General features: G+C 44.8%; 1 long non-coding RNA gene and 1 pseudogene across 2 annotated transcripts; one reads left to right on the forward strand and one right to left on the reverse strand.

The window, feature by feature from the left end:
* The first annotated feature begins 1,334 nt into the window (after positions 1-1,334).
* LOC126534861 (uncharacterized) overlaps positions 1,335-20,251 on the forward strand; it is a 117,205-nt pseudogene continuing 98,288 nt past the window's right edge.
* LOC129385777 (uncharacterized) lies at positions 16,765-19,471 on the reverse strand. Of its 2 annotated transcripts, none has more exons than XR_011895407.1 (3): positions 18,612-19,471; positions 17,284-17,491; positions 16,765-17,057 (listed from the first exon to the last, which is right to left on the reverse strand). It is a non-coding gene; the product is annotated as an uncharacterized lncRNA (long non-coding RNA). The 2 variants fall into 2 exon arrangements; XR_011895408.1 differs by lacking the exon at positions 18,612-19,471 and adding an exon at positions 18,208-18,577.

A 20,251-nucleotide genomic window follows, 5' to 3' on the forward strand; every position in this document is an offset into this window, starting at 1 on the left:
AAGGAATGGTAAGGTAAGGAATGGCCATTATAGAGTGGAACAATTTACCAGATATCGAGTTGTCAATGAGCGCAACCCCATTATCTTCAAGCAGCTGCTTACTGATCACCTTAAACCCTAACCTTATAATGACCGTACTGTGCCTTCATTCTTTTGCGATTGCCGTCTCACATTGTGACTGTTTTGCCGATTTGCTCTGGCATTCTATTCAGTGTGCTTCTTGGCTTTTTTGGTGTTGTTGTTTGTTTGTTTGTTTTAATGCGAATCCACAGGCTGAGTCTTGTAAGAAATTGTAACCATATCTTTGTTTCTATCCTTATCTTCTGTAACGCCCCCTTATGTAATACCCCGACAGGGGTCCTTAAGGAAAATAAATGATGATGATGATGATGAATCATCCGTCAAGAAAAAGGTTGAGACAGAGAGGGGTATGTGGAAAACAGAGATGCAAACCAAATCGGCATTAGAGACATACAGGACGTTTAAGCAAGAAATAGTCAAAGAAAATATTTACGATAACTCTAAGGGAAGCTCATTGTTGTTTGAAGCCAGGACAGGTGTACTGCGGACTAAAACGTACCGAGCCAGATACCAGGAGATATATTTGTTGTGCGGGGCGTGTGGAGAGGAGGAGGAAACGGCTGAACACCTGATACTTGCTTGTAAACAACTTCATCCTGCAGTTGAACGTAACGGGGAACTATTCAAAACTTTGGGGTTTAAAGACAGTGAAAGTAAAATAGACTTTGAACAGGTAGAAATAACTAAACGGAGGCTATCTGATTGGTGGATAATATCAACGCAAAAGTAAAGGAGTTGATGCATATCGACACGTGTACTTATCTTTATCGGGCAACCACGTTTCGCCGCCTAACAAATGCAATCGCACAGCGTGGGACGCGCCTGCATGTATCCGAAGTTTCTGGAAAGTTATCGATGCTTCTACCCGCTGTCTGTTGTCGCCGAACCTTATGTTATCTGATTTCATCACCTGACCCGAATGGTGTAGAACCACATAGGTGTTCTGTGGTAGAACTTTGTGGAAGCCACGCGGGTCCGAACGATTAGTCTGGAGCATTCGACGACTGTTCTTTAAAAGCCGACGCGCTTGACCCGCTGATCAGATTTTCGACGATCGCCGACCGTGTTCGCCGCTATCGTTGTGCTATAAGTGTAGCCTGTTTCTTGTGGGCACAGGTTCGCCCAATAAAAGCTAGTTTTGTATTGCACCGTATTGCTGCTTTCTTCACCGTCACTACCACGTGACAATATAGTACCATTCAAGGCTAGGTGGCGCGCGCCGCCGCCGCCTGATTCAAAGGGTTGAGCTTTAATCATCCATCCATCCTTCAGCGCAAGACCAGGCAAGACGCCCATGGCGGGACCATTAAGAACATGTGACATAAACAAAAGGTCATGCAGAAGGTAGAAAAACGCCAGCGCGGGTGGCACGAATTATGTTGAATTCTTGTTGGTTTTCGTGGAAACCTGCGGTGTGCAGCTTAAAGTGAACAATAGACAATGTTTTTCAACTGTTCAGCTTCTGTGCTAGTAGCGATGAACGCCCTGCCGCAGTCGTGTTATGCTCGACGTGGTCAACCTTCAAAACGCTCGTTACCACGTTCGTTTAGCAGCCAAGTTCGTCGTCTTCAGCGCACGCATCTGCCGTGTTCAATGAACTCTGGGTGTCTGCTAAAGATTTCGCTGCGTCTATGGGAAGCCAGGAGACGAGGTATGCTTCACAGTCCCGCTGTCAGATCCGCGCAATTTCTGCCTACTTTTTGCTTTCTCGTCCGTGGCTGGTATCAAACTCCAGCGATTGCCAAGTTCCGTTCTGCTTTCTATATTCACTCTAAACAAGTGTAGCCTGCAACTGTAAAAACTGTTGATGTGCGGCTAATTTCTCCGTTGTCTCTAGTTACTGCACCAGTATAGCAGCGAACGTACCGTTTCTTTTGATGGTGTGGCACTGCGTTTCGAAGTCGACACTGCTACACGGGGAGGTTGTGAGACAGATTAAATGACTTTATTGTGCAAATAGCTCACTGCCCGAGCTGTCGAACACGGTGACTTCGAGTCACACAGGCGTTGGTGCGTTGTTTCAGCTTCCTGGAAGAGTTGCTTACACCAACTGCTTGGTCTACGACGGAGACGAGGCGCCACTATGAACAGCAAGAGGAACGTGCCCGTTTCATGGCTTGCTTGAAATTGATAAGCGAAGCCTTGCCCGATTCACAGCAGCGTTCGAAGGCGTAAGGGCTGCGACTTCGTAAGGCTGTCAAGGACAGCTTTTTTCTGCAGCTCCTCCATCTGTTCGCGAGAAACTGACTTCGACTGCGCGGGCTGGTGCCTTGCGGTCGGCGGGCTATTATATCTTTAATCGTTTCTTTCCCTTTTTTTACACATTGTAACAATTTATCATAATTAGGTGTACTTGGCGGCGCCTCCAGGACACCCGAGGGGCAGCAAGGGGACTAAATTTGGAGGCAGGGCTGGACCGTAGGTTCGGGTAGTTCGGGGCTCGCAGAATCCTCGGTGTGCCGGGGTCGTCATCGCATACCCATGGACCGCTCTGGTTCGAGGTTTCAAGGATGGAAGTGCTACGTCAAACTATCGAGCTGTGCCAACTTGCGCCAGAATGCTAACATCGAATGAAGTCGCTAAATTTTGTAGGATGTTCGTGTTCAGTTGCAACCACACAGCCATGTGTAGGCCAGCATTAAGTCCTAGAAGTCAAGCTAAGATAATGCGTTTCAGTGTCGGCATCTTTGGAATGTGGGTGTGTTTGGTGGGACATCATAACTTGGCCTCAGGAAAATGAAAATCCTTTGTGCTATACAATGCATTCCAAATAATTTATGCATTTGCATAATGTGCGAACCTGCTAAAGATGATTTCAACTGGCATTCTTTTTAGGGGGCAGTCAGGAGAAAGAAAGCCACCCTCTCAGCTGAATGAATAAGTTGTACTCACTTGTAAGCCCCATTGGTAAATCTGCGTCGATTAATGGCAAACACCATGTGTGTAACGTTAAAATATATTTCACACGCGTACCACACCATGTACCGTGATGGTAGTGCAGGCATGCTAACAAACGAGCTGCTTGCTTTCGGGAAACTTCTTGACCAGGAACGTCCAATGACTACCGTAATGAGACTCAAATTTGCAATCCGGGTACCACACCATACAATATCACTTTCGCGGTCACAAACCGAGGATGTAAAGCTTTAGTTTCAATCTATCGTAGCGTCCCAATGGTGGTTGCAAAGGGTCGGAGAATGTGCAGACATAAATTGTATTCGCGGCAATGATGTTCACGACACGACTTGCGCAGTTCAAGTTGGAAAATCTTAAGAAACCATTGCTTGGTATTCAAAATACCCGTTGCCATTTCACTGACTTTATGGGGCAGCCCTGATAATCGAGGTTGTGCAAAATATTGGTTGGTGATGCTGATCGGAAAGCCACTGAACACTTTTTTTCCCTGTATTCTTTTCATAAATGTCAGTTTATTTTTTTACTTCTTTCCCCCAAGTTATTTGAAGTACTGGCAAACATGCAATGACCAACAAAGTAACTTCACATTTATTCTGTGGTACCCGGCTACGCCAACTGAAAGTCGCCATGACTGCAATAACGGAGGGCATTATGCAATTGGCGTTCAGTATATGTTGGGTGTTGTTCATGGTTGTCATAGTCACTATTTCTTGTTCATTCTGCATGAACATGCCTAATAAGTAAAGTTTATAAACTCACCTGATTGACGAGATGTCAGTGAAGATTTGTGAAGGATGTTGAAAATGAGCGATAACTGGATTTAAAGCAACCTAGGATTTGCATTATTCAATATATTTATTCAAAAAGTCAGGTAAATAATGTTAAATTAAACTTAAGTATTGGTTGTTTGTACACAATGGAAAAGAAAACTCTGGACTAGGACTAGCATTAACATTAGCCTATCAACATACTGTGGGCGCTGTTTGCATAAATTCCTTGGTTATATTTTTTTTTTCTTGGCCATATTTAGTTGGCTTGTCCAGTGCATGTAACTTAATAATGGTTTCCGAGAAACATATGCTTCCTTTGCCAGGTGCGAGACATTTTTTCCTTTAGTGAACATTCCTCTACCTTGTGGGCTTCTGCAGAACTGATTTGGGGTAGCCTAATAGTGCTTTGCAAAGTCACAAAAAAAAAAAACATGTTCTCTTGATTTGTCTGTATTTCTCTCATGTTGATCCTTAACTAGCATGCTCCGATATGCGTACCTTCTGCTCCAAAACGCACAATTCTTCCTCCAAACCTTCTCCAATGTGCCATATTGGCTGCTCCTAGAGCTGCACAAAAACTGCTGCCCCTTGGGAGTCCTGGAGATTTTGCGCCACCTGCTTTACTATAATCTCAGGTGCTCTTTTGAAGCCTCTGTTTGCCAGTTACACATGCCCTCCTGGAGCAGTGTTTGTAAAAAATCCAATCTAGTGACAGGGGTGGCAAAGGGGGACTGCGGCACTACCTTGTGAATGCGCAACGTCTCCTGCTATATGCAATGACAACCTAGTGCCTTTGGTCGGTAGAGCTGAACTTGGCATCACCATTAATTGACCAAGTCAACGGAGTTCTGTGGAACTGTGAAATTTTTGATGACCTTTGAGCCGTGGATGACATTACCCTTGTCAAAAGCATGCTTACACACTAGAGCACTGTAAGCAATTCATTTGAAAAAGAACAGCAAGGTGGCATTTATCTTGTAAAAATAACCTATTCTCTTGAGGCAACAACGAACACTAGCCCTGCGCAATCGCAACACTGCAGCCAGCATGGTCATGGTGATCTGTATTGCCATCCCTCTTGCATCGTGTGATGGACAAAAAAGTGTGAACTGGCTTTTACCTGAAGGAATATAAAACAAACAAAAGCAGGAATGAATGGGCCTTCTAGTCTAGAATTACAGTCATTTCTTTGTCTCAACAGCCTCCCAGTGTGGGCTCCTCTGGGCTTAAGTCCACAGCGACTGGTTGCACATTGCAAGTGTTTAGGGCTTTGGAGCATGCAATGTTCGTCGGCACCGAAGGCAAGAATTCGAAGGTGCAGGATGTGGTGGGTTTGTTCTTTTGCTGCTGCACTGGGATGAATTGGGTTGAAGTCCGTAATGAATCGGAAGCGCAGTGACTGTACAAAGGGCTGTGCTTCAGGCCTCGCTCGGCAGGCCACTTTCCCTGGAGTTATGGTAGATGAGCTGCTTTTCTTTGGCACTCTTCTTTGACATAGTAAATGCCCATTGCAGTCTTTTGTTGTGCCACTTGCTTCCAGCTCAACTTCTGCTATTTCTTTCCTCAAATTTCTGGTGATGGGCCGTGGCTCTGTGAGCCGAACAGAAGTGGCTGTAATGTTTGGTCAGCCTTTTCATCTACTTCACCCACTTGGTGCTAAGGCACTGCAAGCGCGCATATTTGAACGCTTCCCAAGCCCATCTGCAGCCCTGCATAGCAGCAATGTGGTGCTTATAAGGTAACTTTGCCATGACCTTATGGGGCTCAATGGAAGACCAAGGTCTCCTTGTGCGGCCTCATTTGGCGTGAATGTTCGCACACCCAATGCTGCTTGGCCCACTTCACACTCTTGTGTCTCAAGTGTCTGCCTTGTCATAGAAGATAAGCAGGACTCTGAGTTTCTGAATATTAGGTCAATCATCACTGCTGTCTTTCAGCAGGCACGTATGGTCTCAAACATGCTCAGTGGCCACAAAGCCCAATTTTCAAGGAAATCCTGAAGTGTGACAGCCTTTACTCAGACCTTTTCTTCAAACCTTTGAAGGGAATTGAGGGTGGTTGCAATCTAACACTCTGAGGTATGCTAGTTAATGTGTCTCCTTGTACATTGCAAAGTGCACTACTACTGATGCTTTCTTAAAGGGCCCCTGAAACGGTTCGGGCAAATTTTGTAGACGCGTAGGGTACAGCTAAAGTTAACCATTCGTACCACAATTTGTGTGAAACGGCTCACATTAACAGAGTTACGGACGATTACAAGTTACCCTCCTTCATAGTCATGAATTTTCTCCTCAGCTCTTTCGCCGAGTGATTGGGGCTAAGCTCCGCCTTCATTGGCTCTGTGTCATGATGGCACGTCGTGTCGTCAACTTCCAGTTCTCTAGCAGTGCACGCGCGAAGCCTCTTCAAACTCTCCACCAGCTGCTTGGCAGACGACCCCAAGCGAGAGCTATCGAAGCAGCGTGCATTGCGAGCATTCTGTCGCGGGGCCGAACGTGTCTCGTATACAGGTAACCACAGGCGAGCTGGGCATTTTGACAGATGGCTGGAGGCATAAACTCAAGCTGATGAAGTAATTTTAGTGTAGATGTACGTGAGCGGCCTGGTCGGTCTGCACACTCCAGCCACCTGTAGGAGCAGAGCTTAACCAGTCAAACAAAGCGCTAATATTGCTCTAACAAAGTGTAAAACATTTGAAACATTTACAAAAACAATGTTAACGATTACACTCCTGCAAAAAATTTACGCAAGCAGCAAAGAATACATTTCGTTACTGCTACTGTGTGTGGCTGAGCTCTGTGCCACCAAGTGGCTGCACTGTGCAGACCATTCACATTTGCGCTTCTGCTCATCCCGTGAAACGACATGGTCCAACAGCCAGGCCCTGTCCCCTTGCACTTGCGTTCACCTTATACCGGACTCGCGAGATGCTATTGCGTTAGTATTCTTCCGGTGTAAAGTGATGGCTGCGAACACGCAAATTGGATGGCGCCAATTGAATAGCGGCAGTCCGATGCGCTGCAGCTAGTCAGCTCGTCTGCTGGCTTGCAGAGGGACACGATGTCACAGCTTGACATATTGCCAGTCGCTACGTTTGCATTCCACAACGCAACGCAGTTGAATCGTAGTGCTCGCGGAAAGACTGAGACCAACTCTGACCGCGGAGCTCTCTTCAAAATGGAGCACATTGTAACACAAGCAGACGATGCTTGCTGTGTGCCGGAAGTGCTTAAAGGGGCCCTGAACCACCGCTCGGGCTTGGTGAAATAACATAGTCCTCGGGTAGCATACGCTGTTGTGAACATCTCAGCCTAGTAGTTCTGCTGTCGTACACGGTCCGTGGACCTCGCAAGCAGAGCACGAAGTCACCTTTTTCTCAAATGCTCTCATTTCAAAAACCCCACGCTCCTCGCTCTTTTCTGTGTGCTTTATTTCATCATAAAGCACACTTGAATACGCGGCTGCTATTGGTCGCTGCGCTCGGTTACACCGCGGCTGCCACGAGGTGCTGCCACTAGTCCAGTGGCTAAGCGCACTGTGGCTCTCTGAGGACAGCCGCATTTGGCTTACATTTAGCACGGCATAGGCACCAAATTGGAAATTTGAACTGTGCGCCACGGTAACGTCTCCACCGTAGCCTTCGCAGTGCAAGGCATTGGAGTAGGAAGGGGAGCACAGCTGAGGCCGTGTTTGATTGCCGATAACTCCGCTTCTGCTGAATGCATTGAAGTAATTTTTGCGGCAAAATGGTTCTGAAATAGCCTATCTTCACTTCAAATGTATTTCTCCACTTCGATAAAAAGTGTTTCAGGGCCCCTTTAAGTGTACTAAGAAATTGTTCTTGTGTGCTCTTTCTGTTACTTTGTTTTTATAGAAACAAATTAATGATAATCCCCTGGGCAGCCAATCGGATAGCTCGCCCTACTGACGTCATTGGGGTAGATGACTTCAAGTTAGGGGTGGCTTAAAATTCAGTCGAGCAATGTGCTGCGATCGGCAGTGATTACATTTTTAAAACCTTATAATAAATTACATGCTTTATGCAGCGCACTTAGATGCATCAATTAATGATCAGAAGGACCTACTCTAATGACTCAGTATGTTCGTACAAAATTGTGAAAATCGTTTCACGGTCCCTTCAATACTTAAGTGCAGACTGAAAGATATACCTCATCTAAGAAGATACTGAGTATTGTTAGGAGGTTGGTGGTGCTTTGTGCCAGTGGCACAATCTCATCTGTGTATAGCAGAGCAGGCAGAACATGTTTTTGGTGAGCCCTTTATTCGCATTTGCAAGAAGTGGAAACTTCATTCACACTTCCAGCTGCCTTTCCATGCCAGAGATGAATAACGTGAAAAGCATTGGGGTCATTGGGTAGCCCCATCTGTCCACAACGCCTTTGGACCTCTTATTAGACGAGTGCTGCCACTGTCCCAGTTAAGTACACACAGCCTGGTAATCTGTACATACAGCCTGCAAGATGGGAGGCAAGCTCTCTAGCAACCACAATCTCTTGTGCTCAATGCAATTCTGAGTAACACCTCAGAAAGCCATTACTATTTCTCAACCCTCTAGTCTAGATGTTTCTGTTACTTGAGGTGTGACATATAGGTGGTCTGCTAGATGTCTTCCCGGACTAAATCCGTTCTGCATTTCTCTTAGGGCACCGATCTCTTCTGCGATTGTTGGATCCGACCCCCAAGTGTAATGATAAAACAGCCTGTGTAAAGCCGACGTCACTGTGATTGCACTGTAGCTTCAAGTAGGCGTATGCTGGCACCCTTATGAGCCTGATCATGGAGACACCTGAGGTTTGCCACATGGTCCCACTTTGCAGCACTACAGTAAGTGCGCGCTGCATTAGCTGCATGGTTTTCTGGCCATTATATCATAGCTGTGCCAGCCATCAACAATTTCAGTTGAGTCAGGTTCCTTGTTTATGACCAGCTTGTGTTTGTATGCCTGTTCTCGTGCCTTTAGATCTGCTGCTACTTCCCTGTATCACCAATTCTCGGTAGTATATATACACAGTGTAGTTACACCCTCAGTGTAGGGTAGCAAACGGGGACACTTCTCTGGTTAGCTTTCCTACCTTTCCTCTCCTTACTTTCTTTCACTATCCATGTCTCGCTAACCCTTGTGCCTTCCCTGTCCTTTGCCCTTCGTAGTTTGCGGGTGAGCCTGATGCTTTGCTATGGCAGCTTGTATCTGTGCTTCAAAATCTATGTAGCACTTTATATAAGCTGTTTCTGCATCTCGCTCTCGCTGCCAGTCTGGCAGAGTACATTTCACCTATCTGGGATGAGATAGCTGGAGACATAAGGCTGGTCAATGCATGCAGTTTTGTCTCTAACCTCCTTGGGATCTTGCAAGTACATTTAAGGGTAGTGTTCACCGTGACCAGGGCTATCCTTTCTGCCCTGTCTCAAGAGCAACCTGGCCATCCGATCTGTGGCTATGTCCAGCTCCTCTACGAGAGCATCGAAATCCCCCACTGGGATCATAGTAAAGGCTAAATTCACTATGTTCCCTTCTACGCATGCCGAAATTTTAGTGTTACGCTCATATGTACTTCTAGGCCTCCGCTAAGATGAGACTTCCAAAGCCAACTCTTTGTTATCCCAGCTGCGCTGTCATCCACATATGTTCTGCACAAGACTGCACTGCTGTTGTCCACTGTGATTTGGTACTGATGAGAGAACATATCCCTCCACCTTTACCCTCTCTTTCACCATGCTTGAGGCCTTCTCATACATAATTTGTGTGTGGTGGTGGAGTATTGCCATGTCTATAATGCATATCTGCAAAGCACACTGCAGTGACTTTGTGCTTGTCTATGATCTGATTCTTCACAATTTTTGTTCTCATATTCCGGCAGTGTAGTTACTTTCCTTCCGATTCTTTTCATGGTTCTTGTCCTTTTCTTCCCTGAGATGCGGTCTGTTCATTTGTTCTGACAAGTCCCTGGTTTGATGTCCATTTTCTTTGCACCTTCTCATACTTTACCTTGGACCTCATGCTGACCACTCTACCTTGTGACCAGCATGAGTATTTGCCAAGGTTGAAGACTGGGTGTGTTGGTATAGCATATTAGAAGTTGGATTGCGCAACATTTTAGGCTAAACTCAATGAGAGTGATTTTTTGTGCGACGGCAACGAGTGACAGCTTCGAGGGACGGATCGGGCCGTCGCTTGAGCAGATCGCTCGATCTTGTCACACGATCGCTCGGTTCTTCAAATCTAGAATTTGCCGCTCGTCACCCGGAAGTGCTATGAGCGACTAGCCATTTCAGTGGGGGTGAAAGGCAAAAATGTGCATGCACTGTGCATTGGGTTCTCGTTAAAGAACCCCAGGTGGTCAAAACTAATCCGGAGTCCCTCACTATGGCGTGCATCATGATCAAATCGTGGTTTTGGTACATAAAACTCCTGAATTTTTTCGGTATTTCAATCATTGTTGAACAGTGTCCCAGCTAACTTTAGCCAGAGTTTAAGTGCATGTGAACGCCACATAGCTGAACAGAACTAAGGTAATGTTGTTTGCCTTTGCTTGGAGATATTCAGATGTAAAACAAGAGTTCCACCTAATTACAGTCCTAATTAATTAATCAGCTTCTCAAATATAATTACATGAAAAGTTTCAATGAGAAAATTGTAGAGCAACATGAAAAACTCCCTATACAGCTTTCTTTCACTCAATACGTGTTACATAAGTGTTTTTCCGAGCGTGAAAGTAGCAGGCAATCACACGGCAAGCTATCTAGCTAACGGTTGTTAGCTAGATATTTTTCTACAAGAATTACTAGGGATGCTGCTATCATTCAGCTATCGTGGAAGAAATGGTTAATGCACAGATTTGCCGAATCTTTGTGCTTATGGCTTCCGAAGTCCTTGTGGTGTTATTTATTGGACTATTTCTTTTTTAATTTCTTAGCACACTTCCTTCAAAAAAAAAGAACGCAATAAGTTTCCACTACCATGTGCTATCACTGCAAATTGTTGCATTCGAAAATGATCAATTTGCAATGTTGCAAAGCTGTTTGAAGCCAGTACAAAGTTTAAACAAATCCATGTGCAGTGGACTTTCATTAATTCCACTCCAGTTAATTCGGTTTCTTGGTTCATTAGATCACGACTAAAGGTCCTGGCCGGCATTCATGCATTTCTGTGGGCCCAAGCATTTATTTCAGTCTTGAATATATTTGCCTGCACCAGGTAATTCGAACTTGACCAGTCAGCACGCATGTGCCTGACCCCTATGGTATCCCCAATAGCGACTCCTTTAGTGGCTGTGTTTGTCTTGGCATTGCTTGGGGGACATTGAACGTCATCTCCTGTTGAAAACGTCTATTTTCAGCCTGCTCTAGAAAGATTTTCAAGCAATAACTGTTATTCACAATGTCTGATTACTAGATTTCCCCGATCCTAGCGTACACCCCCTTTTTTTTTTTCATGGATATTGGGCTGGAAATTGTATGTGTGGTGCAATCTAATAAGAAACCCAAATCGCTTTTGCAGCACTTGTATGCTTTACTGCATAACATGAATGTATTGCAGTGAATCTGTCTAGAAAACTGGCTGTTATTGTGCAACACATATTAGACCCTTGCCCATTTTTCTTGCTTAAATTCTGGTGCACATTGGGTTCATACAATGTTTAACAGCCTCAGTGTCATTTCTACATTAGTTCTCTATCTTATGCTCGTAGAAAGCGTGCACACGTTTGATTTGGGGCCATGTTATGACATAGGCAAATACTGCCAAATGAATTGGCAGCATGTTTTAGCATTTTTTATTGCAACAGCAATTATATGGACACGCTAGGCGTTTTATGGACATGTCGTATGCGATAACATTGTGGCGGCGTGCTGTGTGCCATGTGTGTGACTGATAATGTGCGAGGGTGAGCTGAGGATATTGGCTCAACCTTGCGTGAGCAAGGGAGGAAGACATGTAGGAAGCCTTCTATAAATCTTCCATTGTGCGCAAGGCACTACTCATTCTACGCCAGCATTCTATTCCAGGGGTGGCTGTGTATAGCGCGGTTGAGTGTGGCTGCATGGGTCCTATCTTGAAAGCGATCTGCAATGGGCGCAGAGTCAACGTGCGCCAAAGGCTGATAGCTTTGTGTGCACTGTGTTCTCGCCGCTTAGTTCATGTTGAAGCGAGAGGCAGCACGTGAGTGAATTTGCTCACTGCTGCTGCTGCGCTTTCTCACACCGGTGTTTTGCAGTCATCGAGTGAGATGTGTTCATGTTTGCCTGTGTGTCCATGACACTGTTCTTGTTAATTTAGTTGGTAAGCGAATGTTTTCAAGTTTATACAGCTGTTAAAACTACTATCCTTACTTGATATAGCTGTTTAATAATTCGCTATCGCAATCGATGCTTCGCCTTTTGGCCAAAACTGCGACTTTATTCTGCATCTTGTTTAATTTAACCAGCTGGATAATTTTATCGATTTTGTTGGTTCGGTCAGGGTTGAAATAATGGAAGTCAACCTACCATTCCTGTACTGGTTGAGCCGCCTTGCTTGCTTCTCCCAAAAATGCTGTCACCAGTGTTCCCTCCAGAAATGTTTGTAGAGAACTCTATGGTTAGCTACAGGTGGACATCAACCTCATAAAGACATGCTGGCAATTGCTCTGCATGGGTGTTGCCCTGTACTGTATTTAGGGGATAAATTTGCCACAGAGGTGCTCAGCAGAAACTGCGCCCTGGCAGCAATTAGGCATGTCGCAACACTGGCATGATGAGCTCTGGCGTCACGGGCGTCGGGCTTCAATAGCGTGCAAGATGAGACGAAAGGAAAAAGCACCAGTGTTTGTAGCTTCAAGCGCACTGTCCATTTCACTAAGACCACTGCAGACACCACAGCGTGGTATGCACACAGATGCACCACCGGAACACTAGTGCTTTGTGTACAACACTCGCTGCTCAGGCAGCGGAGGGCAGTGTACATTAGCAGTGTATCATTGTACCTTTGGTTGCATGTTAGTGCTTGTGTTGTTTTGCCTTGCTCTCTGTCCTGTATATTGCGATGTTTTATTTTTTACAATGCTACACAAGGTGGCCTGCACTTCTACACTTCCGAGGGTTGTAAACTTATTTTATGTTGTTTGCTTGCTTCTAGTCTGTGGTACTTGGGACGTATGCAGCACGTGAGCCACGCCCATCGGTGTGATCAAGTGAATGTAAGTTCCATGGGGTCGCCCTATTGAGGTGAGTGCATTGACAAACAAAAGTTGGAAGGAGAGACTTTTGAGCTTGTCAAGCACTATTTTAAGCTTGTCAAGTACTGTTGCGAGTATAGCATTTACAAAAGTTCATTTGGAAACTTCAGTCCGCTCATTGTCACGCTCATAAGGAGATTTTTCCTCATAAGGTTTTCCTTGCACAATTCACACAGCTTCTTTAGTGCTGTGCAGTCACAGTAACCTTTAATAGATATTTATTTTACTACTGCTTTCAGGCCCGTATACAGCCGCGTTACATTGTTATAGCCAACCACGATGCCATTTGTCATTAATTGCATGATTGACTGCATTACAACATTGCTTGGTGCTCTGTGCTCATGATTGGCCCTTGCACCATAAAACACCACATATCATCATAACCTGCAACAAATGTTACTGCTGGAAGCCTTGCCACTCTTTTTTTTTTCAATGTCAGTAACTATGACATCAAACTGGCCTAGTAAGTGAGTTTATCGACATTTCGCAATTTCACAACATATTTGTACAAGATGAGTGCGCAGTCGGAGGTGCGAAAGTGAAAACTGTCAGAGGGACCACCTAACAAAAGTAGCCCAATTGACACGGAAGCTTTGTCTCCGACTCGTAAATCTGTCTGATTGACACGTGAGAGTTGCAGGGTTCGTACAGGTTGAAGAGAAGGAGATCCAAGGGTGTTTTAAGGAACTTCAAGCACCGAATGGTGAATTTTCAAGGCCCTCTATTAGGGTGCTTAAGCCCATACTATATGTAGAAGTCCCTAAAAAAGTTTTATTTGGTTTGAAAATATACATGCAGTCAATAAAGATGAAAAGAAGGGAATAGGCAGAAAGGAAGAAAGCTAAGGACGACAGATCACAAGGATGTAAGTATAACAAAAACAGAGTACAGTAGGATGACAAGAAAAAAAAAATTGTAGTGAGTCCAGCTTGCACTGACTACAAAAGTATAAAAAAATAGATTTTTCGCTCGCAAAGAAAAAGTACGCTACAAATGGGAAATCAAGTCAGACAGTGCATTAGCCTGATCACTTAAAAAAGCAATGCTGAAAGAAAGTCTCCCTTCCTTATTGCACAAAGAGAACAACCAAAGTTGTGTTTATCGCAGTCGTAAAACAAAAAATAGCAGTCTTATAAAATTGTTCATGTTGCACAAGAAATTTTGCACGTAAAACAGTATTATTAGTCGATCATTAGAGCAGGAAGCTAATGCATGTGTGGCCATTACTCAATCAGTGCATTCTTTTAACATCAACGGCCTAGTTAGAACATATCAGTTTCGAGATGCCACCCACACATACGACAGAGAGACGGAGAGAACAGTGGCTAGCTGTGATGCCTTCTCTAGCTACAGAAAAAGGAGATATCGCTGCACATATAGAGGAGGTGTGAAAAGGGATACCACCAGAGAAAGATCAACTGAAAAGGCATCACAATGTGTGGGAATGAGTGTCTACAACTTGCGCGGAATGCAATGCAGGAATAGCGTGCACGCGTGCGAGCACAGCACGCTGTTCACGGCTTACAAGAAGCCTTGACACATGCAAAAGTTTCAAATGGTTCGCCGCCACTTGTATTGCGCCGCCTCGCAAGGCGGAATGGTGCGTTAGAACCCTAGAAGATAACCCTAAAGGTAACGAAATCTAAAGGTGACCATAGCCACTTAGCTGAGCAAGGTAAAAGCTCTCAAGCGCCCGTGTTGCAATGCATGAGTTAAGTGTCTACAGAGATGGTGGCGAGTGCTCATCGCCTCTTTTTGTCGTCTGCTAGCCAGAGAACTTCCAGAGAGCAGCCAGACCAAAATTGACCTGGCTGGTTCTGGCAGTCCATGGGTAGCCTGAACTGTCCAGCCCGAGTAAAATGAATGCGTGGTGGAAGTGCGTTGCGCGGTAGGTGGAGCAGCTTTAAAAAAATGAAGGCGCTTCTGCTGACTCTGGTAGCCTGCGGGTAGCCAGAAGTGGATAATCGAAGAGGCCCACTTTTCTAAAGCCTGCAAGGCATTCACCTATTTTTGAAGACATGCGCTACAGGTCCAGTGAGGGTAGACCCCTAAATAAAGGAAGCCTCGAAGGGCTTCTCTCTAGGACCCTTTTTTTGTTTTACTGATCAAGAACTGTTTACACACCATTTGAAGCTGAAACACTACACACTTAGGAATTTTTCGCTTTTTGCTCTGCTTTGTGCCCTAAATCCACCTTTTTAAGTGGTGTTTGATTCTCTGCATTCTCAATGTCAACTTTCAGCAGGTCCAAGGTTCTATTTGCTGACAGCACTGAACATTTTAAAAACTTGGTCAGCAGCTTCCCGGCAACAGTTTCCAAACCCTTGGCAAGAAATAAAGCCATTGGTTCGTTTGTCTGGTAATCTGTCAGGAAATGCTTTAGTACCATTGCTATGCCAAGTGCAAAATTCAACTTTGCTGGAGCAAAGCATTCACACAATTTGTGGAATGATCCACATTTCGGCAAGTTGTCTTCCTTTATTTTAGTGGCCCCAATGTACCTTTTGATGCGACACCGCACCACCAAAGCTCTCTCAATTAGAGGAACATTTTCCAGCCACCGGTTAGCGACAAACTTAAGAGGAAAGCCTTCTTTGCCAGTAACTGTTGAAAACTCCTCGCTTGACACTGGAGCATCTTCAAGTAGAGCACTCGGACTCAACAATGGGCAATCACTTACAATGGGAAATACTTACCTGCTGCAACGTCTGCCCTGTGGGCAATGGGAATTGTGTGGAGGCCGCACGGGACCAAGTCTGTGCACTGAACTTGGTGGTTTTGTTGCAAATGCTCTGGGAAGTTAACATTGAGACCATCCATAGATATCTGAATAATCTTTGCAAGAGGCAAAGGTTCGAGGGTGCTCAAGAGCTTTTCTTCAATGTCCTCGGCTCTGAAGGTGTAATAACCTGGTCCTTACTTTCCGAGTCGATTTCAAGCACCTTACGTGCATGTCCATTTGCTTATGTTGCAGGCAGTCATTCGTAGACGTAGACTCGCTTTGCTTGATCTCTCAGTACACTGTCGAGAGCAAGAAAGGCCCAAGGCCATGTCACATAGGCGCATTTCTTCTCCCCACAAGAAAATGACTTCGCCACTTGAGTGTCAAGGAACATGCATTGAAATAACTGACCTGCTCGCAATGACAACCAGTACGAAAAGTGGGATGTGACGACTTTCATAGTCTAAAATTTCATTGTGGGTAGCAAGCTTGTGCATTCTACAAGCATAGCGTATGCATGGCAGCTGCAGTGGAGCTGTGGTTTGGTCAACCGCAATTGGGGTCAGTCAGGTAGCTTCTCACTGAGCTTCCTGCTGCTATCTTCATGACACCAATATGCTTGGTGCTTTTGATGTGGCTTTTCAATGCTGATGCACCCATGGCAGCGATATTGAATGTTTAAGTGCAAGGCTTGCACTTGGCCCGATGTGGATTTGTCGTGTCTAATGCTATCCACTGCTTGTACCCTAGCAAGAAAAACCAATAGCCTTTGGGCTATTGACATTTATTGGTCTATTGGTTTTGTATTTGGCTATTGGAACTATATTGGCCAATTAGTTCTGTATTTGCCTATTGGGACTGTATTGGTCTATTGGTAATGTATTGGTTTTGTATTGGCCTATTGGATCATTGACGCCTATTAGTCATGTATTTGTCTATTAGAATGTCTTGTATAAGTGCGTTGTGAATATCCGTCTTCGCGCAGAGGGCTTACAATGTGGCAACCCCTTGAATGATAAGCAGAGTGGATGATTGAGGCATATGTACAAATATATTCTTATGAATAAAGGGAAAACAGACATCCACCCGTTCGTAGCAATTGCTACGAACGGGTGGATGTCTGTTTTTACCTTTATTCATTACTTCTCTCCACCTTGCGTGTTTCCGCAGGACTACTACGTCAAATATATTCTCAAAATCGAAACAACTACAAATGCTTCTCCTGGCCCTTCATGATGTCCATCTTGCAGGCGACTATTTTGTCAAGGCAACTATGTCTTGTGGCAATTTCTTCTGGGCTGCTGCATTGGCGGTCTAGGTAGTGCCTGAAGAATGCTGAAAAAGATGGGACCATCAGATGAGAAAACTGAAGCACTTTCTTTTAATCCATCATAGTTTAATTTTGATTCCAAAGTATTAGTATAGAAGGCTGGGAGCACTGTGACAAATTATCTAGAACTTTAATGCATTGCACATGTGCACAATGTTGCAACAGATGAAGTATAGCAAAGGTTGCACGTACACACACACATTATAGCATATTAAGGGGGTGAGAGCATACTTTTCAGAATACCATATTTTGTAGTATCCAAGAGTGGCTTGGCCTTTGTTTTAGTCCTACTTGATGCAGTGCCAGTGACGCTTCTGTTAATGAGGCCTGCAGTCGAAAATATTTGTACGCTGGCCTTGCGAACAAAGATGCCATCTTTTCGGTGCTGCACGAAATGTTCACACAGATTTTGCAGCCACACACCACTACCTGGGAACACCTGAAACGATAAAACCACAGCAATACTGTCACATACCAACTTTTACTACGGCAATAGAAAATTAAGCCATCCTATACTATTTCTAATTAATGGTTTATGATGACTCGGAAGGGTTTGGGTGCGAGCTAGTTGGTACGGATCATTCATATTTAAAACAGCGGACTCGGAAGGGTTTGGGTGCGAGCTAGTTGGTACGGATCATTCATAGACTTGTCCTGTGTCCTCCCTTGTCCGTGTTTTTTGGCACTGTTTTAAATATGAATAATGGTTTATGTCATTGCAATTGCTATATTATGGTGTAATGCAATTACCAGTCAATATAAAAGGCAGCTGCTTGTAGACATTTGCATGCAACATTTCATAATTATCACAGAAAATAAGTCGCCTTGGCCAGTGTGTGTAGGCACAAGAAACAAAAGAAAAACAGTAGTGCAAAAAAAAAAGAAACAAAGGACAAAATGAGTGCACAGGTCTGGCACTCCGTTATAAACCAGGTTATGAACACACAGCCTCAGAGGTACGCAGTTCATTTTTGCTGCCAGAAATGAGGCAAAGGGATCGTTTTCATTGCACTGCTTCTCCAGAATTTGGCTGATATTCTCAATTTGGTCATCATATTTATCATTTTTCCTTTTCTTTTTTGGTAGCTGCAGCTCTGGCACTTGAACACGCACCTCAACAAGGCTCGATGCCTGTGTTTGGTCACGTGTACTGACCTCATCATTAGCCTCATCCTGGTACATTTCTGTGAAAATTTGTTGTGCTGATTTGGTGTGGCCATTAGCACTCGCACTGTGCAAATCATCTGCAGGTAGAGCTGTGAGATTTTCCGATGTCCTGGAGAAAACAGCATTGTATGTTTTAAGTTAAGTCTACTAATCACTGCTTTCATTTGAAAAAGCTCAGTTGTCATGTGTGTCTTATTAAACATTCCACACATAAGGTCACTGTAAATGCGCTTGTCTGTGTATTTTTTGATTTCTATGAACTTTTTTGCTCATAATTAGCTGGTTTATACATGCACATGTTTGCTGTCAGGCACAAAATTCATTGTAATGTTAGCATGAGGCCACAGAAAAAATACCACTATATGTACTGCAACTTTCTATTACAAACTTACGGTCTTCCTATCATGGCGTCTTTGAGAAAGAGAAGCCGCACGAAAAACATCCATTGTTTATCCTCGTCGAGGCTGTCGTCTGCGGGCGCATCGCTCTTTGGCTCATTGCGACCTTTCAGCACACGGCGGAAAGTATCCCGCAAGTTCTTCCATTGGGGGCTTTCACGTCAGAAACTGCGTATAAAAAAATGAGTATATAGCACCCACTGCAGCTTGCGCACATGCCATGATGAATGCAGCGTTCACTCTATACATGCATGCCTGTGGTTGTCACATGCAATTTCAATGTGTGATAGATCGCACTGTTTTTTTAGCAATAACAGGGCCGCAATATTGCAGTGTTGCATTTTCCGGCGCTATTCTGTAATACTGTACTTCGGTCTTGAGGGTACGATAAAATAAAATAAAAATAAAATATTCTTTTTCGCGCTTGGTTAACAGTGGTGATCAAGCAGCGCTTTGCCCTCGTTTTATGAAAGGGCCAGATCAGCAGCATACAATGCAGCAGAAGGCTTAGTAAAATTCGAGGCCCAGCACACAATGTAAACAGAGACAAAGAACAACTTACCGGTCGCTCCGAATTCTGCTGCTACACGCCACCACACTGCCTCGCATACACCACGGGACTTGTAATCTCTCCGCTGCAGATCCCACAGGCAGTGCTCTCACTCAACTGCGTCTATCAGACGCTCACTGAATGCGTTTTTGTTGTCGGCGTTCGCCATGCTCAATGCGGATGCTGCAGTACACTCAACCCAGGGAGGCTGTCTGCTCAGCCCAGTGCGTGGTTTTGTATACTGAGAAGCGTGCACATGCGTAAACCGATAGTACATCACTGATGTACATCCCGTTCCGGCTGCCTACTATTGGCTAGTCGCTCATAGCACTTCCGGGCGATGAGCGACGAACTCTAGATTTGCAGAACCGAGCGATCGCGCGACAAGACAGAGTGATCTGTTCAAGCAACGGCCCGATCCGTCGCTTGAAGCCATCGCGCACAAAATCGCGCTCATGTGGTTTAAGCTTTAGGTGGCTTATCACCTCGTCCATTGCATTGTGGGTCATTTCCTTCACAATTGTAGTGGTCTTTGTACGGGCACAGGCACAGTTTTTGGCTTCCTTCGAATCGGGGAACATTTTCCTAAAGTATTCTCCAGCATGATCAGCAGCTGTGAACGGTATGTTGTGTTCGATCAGTAACGCAGTAAAAAGGCACTCCAATCGAGTTGTAGTATCGAGATCCACTCTGCTGAAGTACCCTCCATGTTTCATGTTGGAGTCTACTAGTTTCACCGAGTCTTTGTGTTTCTTCGTATTAAGATGAAGCACAATGTCCCGGCGACCAGTGTGCGCAATGTTCACATCACACCAGCACAAACTACAAAATGCGTAGTGTTCACCTTTACACGACGTCTTCATAAATGGAAAGTCGGTTGAATAACTGACGATAAACATTTGGAAGTATTTCTTCTCGGACATCTTGTGAGGAGCTTGCACTGGATCATGCGTTACAACTCCGGCAAAAAAAAAGAACTGAAAAACGTATACAACGCACCACACGAAGCCCATCGGACAACAAAGAAAATCAAGTGCATTTCTGCGAAGTCGGCGGTCTTCGGCTTTGGCTCAAGCCAGATACA

Source organism: Dermacentor andersoni, chromosome 7 (genome assembly GCF_023375885.2).
Source record: "Dermacentor andersoni chromosome 7, qqDerAnde1_hic_scaffold, whole genome shotgun sequence".
Classification (NCBI taxonomy): Eukaryota; Metazoa; Arthropoda; class Arachnida; order Ixodida; family Ixodidae; genus Dermacentor; species Dermacentor andersoni.